This window comes from Papio anubis, chromosome 1, assembly GCF_008728515.1.
Source record: "Papio anubis isolate 15944 chromosome 1, Panubis1.0, whole genome shotgun sequence".
In the NCBI taxonomy this organism is placed as follows: domain Eukaryota; kingdom Metazoa; phylum Chordata; class Mammalia; order Primates; family Cercopithecidae; genus Papio; species Papio anubis.
The window spans coordinates 22,852,772-22,861,692 of NC_044976.1; the positions used below are offsets into that span (position 1 = coordinate 22,852,772).

Below are 8,921 nucleotides of genomic sequence, written 5' to 3' on the forward strand. Positions count from 1 at the left end.
AGGCAGAAAAGCCAAGGATGCTTGCATGGCTTCCTGCCCTGGGGCTCATCCCTTCCCCCTCCTTATGCCCTTTCTCCAGGGCACATTACCAGACAGAGAGCTGGCATCCCTGGGGGGACATGAACTCACCTGCTGGAATAATTAGACACTTGAGAAGTGCAGCTACTACAAAAGAAAGATAAATCGGCCGGGCGCGGTGGCTCAAGCCTGTAATCCCAGCACTTTGGGAGGCCGAGACGGGAGAATCACGAGGTCAGGAGATCGAGACCATCCTGGCTAACACGGTGAAACCTTGTCTCTACTAAAAAATACAAAAACTAGCCGGGCGAGGTGGCGGGCGCCTGTAGTCCCAGCTACTCGGGAGGCTGAGGCAGGAGAATGGCATAAACCTGGGAGGCAGAGCTTGCAGTGAGCTGAGATCCGGCCACTGCACTCCAGCCTGGACGACAGAGCCAGACTCCGTCTCAAAAAAAAAAAAAAAAGAAAAAAGAAAGATAAATCAAACCACATATGCCATTCAGAGCAGAATTATTGAAGCAGATGGACCAAGATTTTAAAGTAAAGCATGATTATACTTAAGGAGATAAAGGAAGAAATTCATGAAATAATGTAAGAACAATAAGTCACAGGCACTTCCCTTTCTCAGCTATCACTGAGAAAGCAACAGTGGCCAAAATGAAATTCAGTGACTTGGCCGGGCATGGTGGCCTGTAGTCCCAGCAATTTGGGAGGCTGAGGTGGGCAGATCACCTGAGGTCAGGAGTTCAAGACCAGCCTGACCAACATGGGGAAACCCCATCTCTACTAAAAATACGAAATTAGCCGGGCATGGTGGTGCATACCTGTAATCCCAGCTACTTCGGGAGGCTGAGGCAGGAGAATCACTGGAACCCAGGAGGCGGAGGTCACGGTGGCCCAGATCATGCCATTGTACTCCAGCCTAGGCAACAACAAAGAAACTTCTTCTCAAAAACAAAAACAAACAAACAAAAACAGAAATTAAGGGACTTCTGAAAGTCAAGAAATCTTTATGACTCTCACAAGAACCATAAGCGGTATTGTAACGCAGCTTCCCATATTTACAGGAAGATTATGTCTTCTCCTCTTTCCAAAGAGCTGAGACAGAAATATAATGTTCGGTCCATGCCCATCTGAAAGCATGAAGAAGCTCAGTTTGCACAAGCACCCTACAGAGGTCAGCAAATTAGCAAAGTGGTCCAAGTTTATGGGAAGAAATATGTTATCTGCATTGGACATGTGCAGGGGGAGAAGGCTGGCCATTCGCCCCAGCAGGGCGCTTAACCCTGAACGAAGACTGAGATCCTTGAGCAGAAAGCTAAATCTCACCAAGTAGGAATAGAAAAGCCCAAATACAAGGAAAATGCAATTGGGAAGATGTAGGAATAAAGTAATCTTACATACAGCTTTCATTAAAAAACTGCTGCAATGAAGAGGAAAAAAAGAAGTCATAAGAGAGAACCAAGCCAAAACATTAGCTATGAAAAATTTAAGATTAAAAAAATAAAAGACATAATAGATGGCCTGAATATCAGGATGGATACAACTGAAGAATTTGCGAGTAGATAGGATGATCAGATTGAGAATTATCCCCAGAAGCAACAGGGAAAGAAACAGAGACAACACATAGAAAAGAAAAGCTGAGAGAGGCCAGGCGCAGTGGCTCACGCCTGTAATCCCAGCATTTTGGGAGGCCGAGGCAGGTAGATCATTTGAGGTCAAGAGTTTGAGACCAGCCTGGCCAACATGGTAAAACCCCATCACTACTAAAAATACAAAAATTAGCTGAGTGTGGTGGTGGATGCCTGTAATCCCAGCTACTCAGGAGGCTGAGGCAAGAGGAGGATCACTTGAACCCGGGAGATTGGAGGTTGCAGTGACCTGAAATCACGCCACTGCATTCCAGCCTGGGCAACACAGTGAGATTGTCTCAAAAAAAAAAAAAAAAAAAAAAAGCTGAGAGAGATGGAGAGTAGACATACGATTCCCAAAAGGAAAGAAAAATAAAAGTGGAGATGAGGAAATAAATAATTGAAGAAATAATGGAGATTTAAATGTTCCAAAATTTTTTTTAATGAGTGCAGATTGAAAGGGCTCATAGAGTAACCAACAGTAGAAAAGAATAAGGAAAAATTCACACATAGGTATCATGGAGAGATTAAGAATATGAAAGACCAGGAAGAAGAGCAGGGAGAAATAACAGATGGCGTAAAAAGGAACAAGAATTGGATTGGCATTATACTTCTCAACAGCAATACCCGATAAAGAAAGTCAAAGAAGTGATGTCACTAGTAATTTTTTAAAAAGAACTCTTTCAATCCAGAATTTTAAAGCCAGCCAATTTGTCATTCAAACATGAGGTCACAATAAAAATATTCTTAGGCAAATAAAGCCTCAGAAGGTGGAATGCACAAAGACCCACATTGAAAATACTCTTGCAGGAAATAAATAATAAAAGAAATGTTCAGGAGATCCTGCAAGAGCTGTGGGAAGTCAGGCTTCAGTGCAATACTTGGCATTTTAGGCAGGAGGGGATTTTATACACCTCGTTTTTTGGTTTTTTGGTTTTGTTTTTGTTTTTAAATATAGGAAAGGCTAGAGGCTCCCAAAATACTGCAGAACTGGCCAGACTGGGGAGCTACAGCATCTGCCATAGCTAGGAAAGTGGAAGAATCTCAAGGCTGCCCTGGAGATTGAAACTGAACTTGACAGGGAACTGTTGAATTCAAGGACACATACATCCTGGATCCAGTGACCTGGAAGCCGATACACTGTAACTGCCCAGATATTGGAACCCAGAGTCTGGGTACCAGTGTCACTGCAACACTTGTTCGTCTTTTCAACAAGGAGAGAGTGAATCCTGGGCTTGGACAGTTTGGGAGGTGACACTGTCTGGCTAAAATTTAATGACATTGATCTATTTCATCTAATTTATGTCATTGTTACCTTCTATTAATGGCAAGTGACACTGGTTTTCCATTTTTAGAAGCGATAGAAGATTGTGTGTGTGTGTGTGTGTGTGTGTGTGTGTGTGTTTTGAGATAGAGTCTCACTCTGTCACCCAGGCTGGAGTGCAGTGGCGTGATCATGGCTCACTGCAGCCTCCACCTCCTGGTTCAATCAATCCACCCACCTCACTTCTTTGACTTCCTTTATCGGGTATTGCTGTTGAGAAGTATAATGCCAACCTGATTTTTCTTCCTTTGTATGGCATCTGTTATTTCTCCCTGCTCTTCTTCCTGGTCTTTCATATTCTTAATTTCACCAGCCTCTCAAATAGGTGAGACTACAGGTGCGCACCACCACACCTGGCTAATTTGTGTGTGTGTGTGTGTGTGTGTGTTTGTAGAGACAGGGTCTCACTCTGTTGCCCAGTGATATGGTTAGGCTTTGTGTCCCCACCCAAATTTCATCTTGAATTGTAATCCCCTTAATACCCACTTGTCGAGGGAGAGACCAGATGGAGGTAATTGAATCACTGTGGTGGTTTCCTGCATGCTGTTCTCATGATAGTGAGTGAGTTCTCATGAGATCTGATGGTTCTATAAGGGGCTCTTCCCCTTTCACTTGGCACTTCTCCTACCTGCCGCCTTGTGAAGAAGTTACCTTGCTTCCCCTTCTCCTTCCTCCACGATTGTAAGTTTCCTGAGGCCTCCACAGCCGTGCCGGACTTCGAGGCAGTTAAACCTCTTTCCTTTATAAATTACCCAGTCTTGGGCAGTTCTTTACAGCAGTAAGAAAACAAACTAATGCTCCCAGGCTGGTCTCTAACTCCTGGGCTCAAGTGATCCTCCCACTTCAGCCTCCCCAAATGCTGGGATGACAGGTATGAGCCATGCGCCTGGCCATTTCTGACATATTCTAGTGGTCTAAGCAGTCACAGGGCCCACCCAGACTCAAGGGAGTGGAGAAATGGACTCCGCCTCTTGATGTGGGCCGTGGCCGGTTCACACTACAGGAGAGAATATGGAATGGGAGATATTATGAGGTTGTCTTTGGAAACTGCAATTTGCATAGCTGGGAAGCACTGGTGAGTTTTGGAGACAGGAAATTGCTCTTTCTGCCTGGCGGGGGGAAGGGAGGAGGAGACAGGGGCTGGTGCAGTAAGACTGAGGCAAGTTCATGGAAGACCTTGATTCCCACAACAGATCATTAGAACTTGATTCTGCAGCAAGTTGGAAATGATCATTGCTATTGGAACAATGTAGAAACCGTGCAGAAAGCAAAGGTCTGTAATTCTAGTTCCTTCAACAGGTGGCTCCCCAGGGAAGAGGCTGGAGGCTTCTATTCCTTCACAGTTACATATCCCAGCGCCACAATGGCATAAAAAGCACACCGCCTCAAATCCACTAAGCATTTATTAGACAATTATTGTATGCTGGGTACAATGCCAGACCAGGCACTGTGGAGGTGAGTCTATGATTCATAAACCTGAATCCTGGAAACTCCAGTCCATAGCTTCTAGATTCCCTCTTGGATGACTTGTGGCCCAAAAACCCTTTGCCGGGACAAATATCCTGTTTTTTTTTTTTACTATAAAAATACCCAATATCCAATGTAAAAGTACAAAGGAGGCTGTGACTTGCCCCTTGAGTCTGCATGGAGCTGAGAGGGCCCAGGCCCTGAGCTCAGGGAGCCGGACCCCAGAGAGTCAAGCATATGTTCGGAACCAACCCATCCTCAGGTACCTGCCTAAGCCCATCTCTTCCATGCAGCCTATATGCACGCACGCATTCACGCGTTTATTCATTCAAGTGCCTTCTAAATGGCAGGCCTTGTGCTGGGTGCTGGCAGGATGGCTATGACTAAGGCAGGTCTGTCCCCCAGGGAGCACCTAGAATAGAAAGGAAGCTGGACCTCCCTACCGAAAACAACACTTTCATGTGGTAAGTGCTATCACTAAGGTACCTATGAGATGCTGGGAAGAGTCTCAGAGGAGCCTGACCTGCTTGAGATAGGAGGAGAGGCTTTGGGCAGGTCTTGGAGAAAAAGGAGCTGAGATTATCAGCACCCACTAGGCCCAGGCATTCTGCTAGGGGGTTAACGTGCACTGCTAAAGCGACTTAGGCACACCAAACCCTTACACAGGCCTGGTCGATACAGTAAGGCTAAGTGATTGACACTTAATATTAACAATTATCATCTCCTTTGAGTGTCACAAGAAAACTAGAGAGGAGTCACAAAGCCTCCTTTACGGTTGAGGAAACAGGCGTGGAGGCTAAGTCGTGAGCCCAAGGGGACACGACTAAGCCGGAGTTCAATCCCCAGTTTAATTCTAAAGCCCTTATCTCTGTCTACTCCACCCCCTTTCTAGTTCATGGAGGAGGCAAGAAGTGGAGGACATTCCCAGAGGGGGGACAAATCTTGGGGAAAACTCAATAGCCTCAAGGAGCCGCGGTGTGGAGTACGTGGGTGTCCAGATGGGATGGGAGAGGAGGCAGGAGAGAGGTGACGGGGAATGAATTGTAAAGGGCATTGAATACCAGGTGGGGCAGGAGAGTGGCCTCGATTCTATCCATAGAGAGAATCGACCAAGGGTTCCGCGACGCCCTGGCCGTACTGGAGTCTCTCCTTCCAGGTCACACTCCCGTGACCGCTCGTACCTAATCAGGCACCCGCCTGTGACCCATTCACATCCTTCCAGGCAGGGCTGGGCCTGGAACACTGGGCAACTCACAGCCCAGAGCTTCCTCCTTGTCACAGCCTCCCTCTCAGGCTGTGGTATTTGCTCAGAACCTGAGCCCGGGGGCAGAGAGCACAGAAATATTTATTTATGTCACTGCCAACCCTGCCTCCTGGAGGCCCCTATGAGGCACCTCACAGAGAAGCTCAGTTATGTAACTCGGAGTTGACACAGCAGGAAGGAGAGGGAAACAAGTTCTAGTTATTCCTTTTTCTGTCTTAGACACATTTGGAAACTGGATGGCTTGACATTGCCCTCTCTTCTTCCTCCCTCGCCTTACTGACCTGGGGTCCTCGGGAACCTCGGTGGTGCTAGATCCATTGCTGATTTTAACCTCGATTCTTGTGTGGCTGGGGGTTTGGGGAGATCTTCCTAGAGGTGGAGGAGGGGAGAGAAAGGAAATGTATTAAAGGGCTGCTTTGTGCCGAACACTGCCAGAGACTTTATATTTATTATTAGTGGTAGTAGTATTAAACAGCAACCCCATGAAGAGGGTCCTGTTATTACCTGCACTTTACAGAAAAGGAGATGTAGGCACAGAGAGGTTAAGTAACTTTCTAAAGGCCACCCAGCCGAGCCAGGTCAGTTTGGCTATGACCACTACTGGTTCATTTTCAAGCATCTCAAACTGAATCCACAACAAACTCATCCCATAATAGGGATCCTTTTTGTTGTTGTTGTTAGAGGCGGGGGTCTTGATATATTGCCCCGGCTGGACTCAAACTCCTGGGCTCAAGAGATCCTCCTGCCTCAGCCTTCCAAGTAGCTCTGAATAAGCCTTCTAAGTAGCTAGGACTACCGGCATGTGTCACCATACCCAGCTCATAATATAGGGGTTCTTGAGAGCCCAGAGCATGGTAGTTCCTTACTGTGGAGGAAGTCCTTCCACAGCTTTAATTCCCAATATATTTTTTGTTTTGTTTTGTTTCTTTGAAGACTTGCTCTGTCACCCAATGGTGTGATCTCAGCTCACTGCAACCTCTGGATGCAAGTGATTCTCCCGCCTCAGCCTCCTGAGTAGCTGGGATTACAGGCACCTGCCACCATGCCCGGCTGATTTTTGTATTTTTAGTAGAGACTGGGTTTCACCATGTTGGCCAGGCCAATCTCGAACTCCTGACCTCAGGTGATCCACCTGCCTCAGCTTCCCAAAATGCTGGGATTACAGGCATGAGAGACCATGCCTGGCCCCAACATATTTCTTGAATCTAGGCTCCACTCTGGCCCGCCCTGGGCACTAGACTTCACTCTGCTGTGACCTTCGGTCTTCCACCCACTCACGAAATCCTACACTTTCCTTCCCTAATGTGCCCGTTCCCACCCCCTCCTCCCCAGACTTCACTCCCGTTGTTCTTCCCAGCTAGACTGGCATTCTTCCCTTCCCACCTCATAAAGTCTCAGTCAAATAATAATAATAACAATGTGCATTGATTGAGCGGCAGCAGTAAAGTGGAGTGGCCAAAAGCATGAACTCTGGTGTATTTGGCCTAAGTTCCACCTAGTTCTGCCGCTTTCACTGGCTGTGTGACCTCAGGATACTTAGTCTCTCTGGGCCTCAGTTTTTCTACCTGTAAAATGGAAATAACGGTACCCACCTCCTAGGGCTGACATGGAATGAAATGAGTTATACAAATAAAAATGTAAACTACACGAATAAAAGCTTATTTATAAAGTTTTCAGAAAAGTGCTTGGCACATAGTAAGTGCTCATTAAATTCTCCTCTTCAAGCCTTCAAAACATGGAGCAGACTCTGAAGTCAGATTCTTTGGGGTCACGTCCTTCCTCAGTTGGTGACCTTGGACAAGTTACTCAACCTCCTTGGGCCTCAGTTTCCTCACTTAAAAAAAATTTTTCTTGAGACAATTTTTCTTGCTCTGTGACCCAGGCTGGAGTACAGTGGCACAATCACTGCTCACTGCAGCCTTGAACTCCTGGGCTCAAGTGATCTCCCACCTCAACCTCTAGATGGGACCACAGGTGTGAGCCACCACGCCTGGCTAATTTTTTTTTTTTTTTTTTGTAGAGACAGGGTCTCCCTATGTTGCCCAGGCTGCTCTCGAACTCCTGAGCTCAAGCAGTCTGCCCACCTTGGCCTCCCAAACCGCTGGGATTACAGGCGTGAGTCATCATGCCCAGCCTAGAAATTTTCACAAACAATACGCTTTTTGCTTAGGGTGGAGAGACACTCCAATAAACATACAGTAAGTTAGACCCCATCTCTACCAAAAAGAAAAAGTAAAAATTAGTCGAGTGCAGTGGCATACACCTGTAGTTCCAGCTGCTTGGGAGGTGGTGCAGATGGGAGGATCCCTTGAGCTGGGGAAGTCAAGGCTTCTGTGAGCCGTGATTGCACCACTGCACTCCAGCCTGGGCAGCAGAGCAAGATTTCACTCAAAAACTAAATACATAAACAAACAAACAAACAAAGTACTTAATGGGGGCTTAGCACTTAGAACTAAGTACATACAAGCTATTATTATAGTCCTAGGATTCAGATCCAGGTCAGTCTGACCCCACAGCCGAAGAGTTTAATGACCCCATGGTGCCACTCAAATTCCACTGCTCAGGTGGCCTGCCCTCCCGCAGGCCCCTGCTCAGCACCCTCAGCCTCTGAGCTCACAGCACCTCTTTGTTAGTGTCGCATCTGCCTCCTGGTGATGCAGACCACACATGGGGGAAGGCACATGCCAGGTGCCCTGTGCCCAATCCTTGCTCAGTGCCACAGTCTCTAGCTCCTAATATATGATTAATGGATATTTCCTGAATGAATGAATGTATGAACAAATGAATGAGTTGGTGTTGGTAGGAGAAGGGTGTGGGTGGTAGACACTTACCACCCAGTCATAATTGCTCCTGGGCGCCTCTGCTATGCCCACCACTGGGCTTGGCCTTCATGGTTACAGTCCTATTGGATCCTCATCAAATCCCATTCTGCTTCACACCCAGGGACACTGAGACTTCTCTTGGAGTTCTCAGCGTCCTTGGGTATAAAGGAAAGAGAGAAGGACAGAGTATGATTTGGTGTTGTCCAATATAATGTGAGCCACATATGTAATTGTAAATGTCCTGGCAGCCACATTAAAAAAGTAAAAAGAGGGCCGGGCACGGTAGCCCAGCACTTTCAGAGGCCGAGGCAGGCAGATCACAGGGTCGGGAGATCGAGACCATCCTGGCTAACACAGTGAAACCTTGTCTCTACTAAAAATACAAAAAATTAGCC

At 46.8% G+C, this 8,921-nt stretch overlaps 1 long non-coding RNA gene across 1 annotated transcript; it reads right to left on the reverse strand.

Annotated features, from left to right (window-relative positions):
• Positions 1 to 901: 901 nt before the first annotated feature.
• LOC116274546 lies at positions 902 to 8,257 on the reverse strand. Its single transcript, XR_004183302.1, has 3 exons — positions 8,169 to 8,257; positions 5,986 to 6,073; positions 902 to 940 (listed from the first exon to the last, which is right to left on the reverse strand). It is a non-coding gene; the product is annotated as an uncharacterized LOC116274546 (long non-coding RNA).
• Between the last annotated feature and the right edge of the window lie 664 nt (positions 8,258 to 8,921).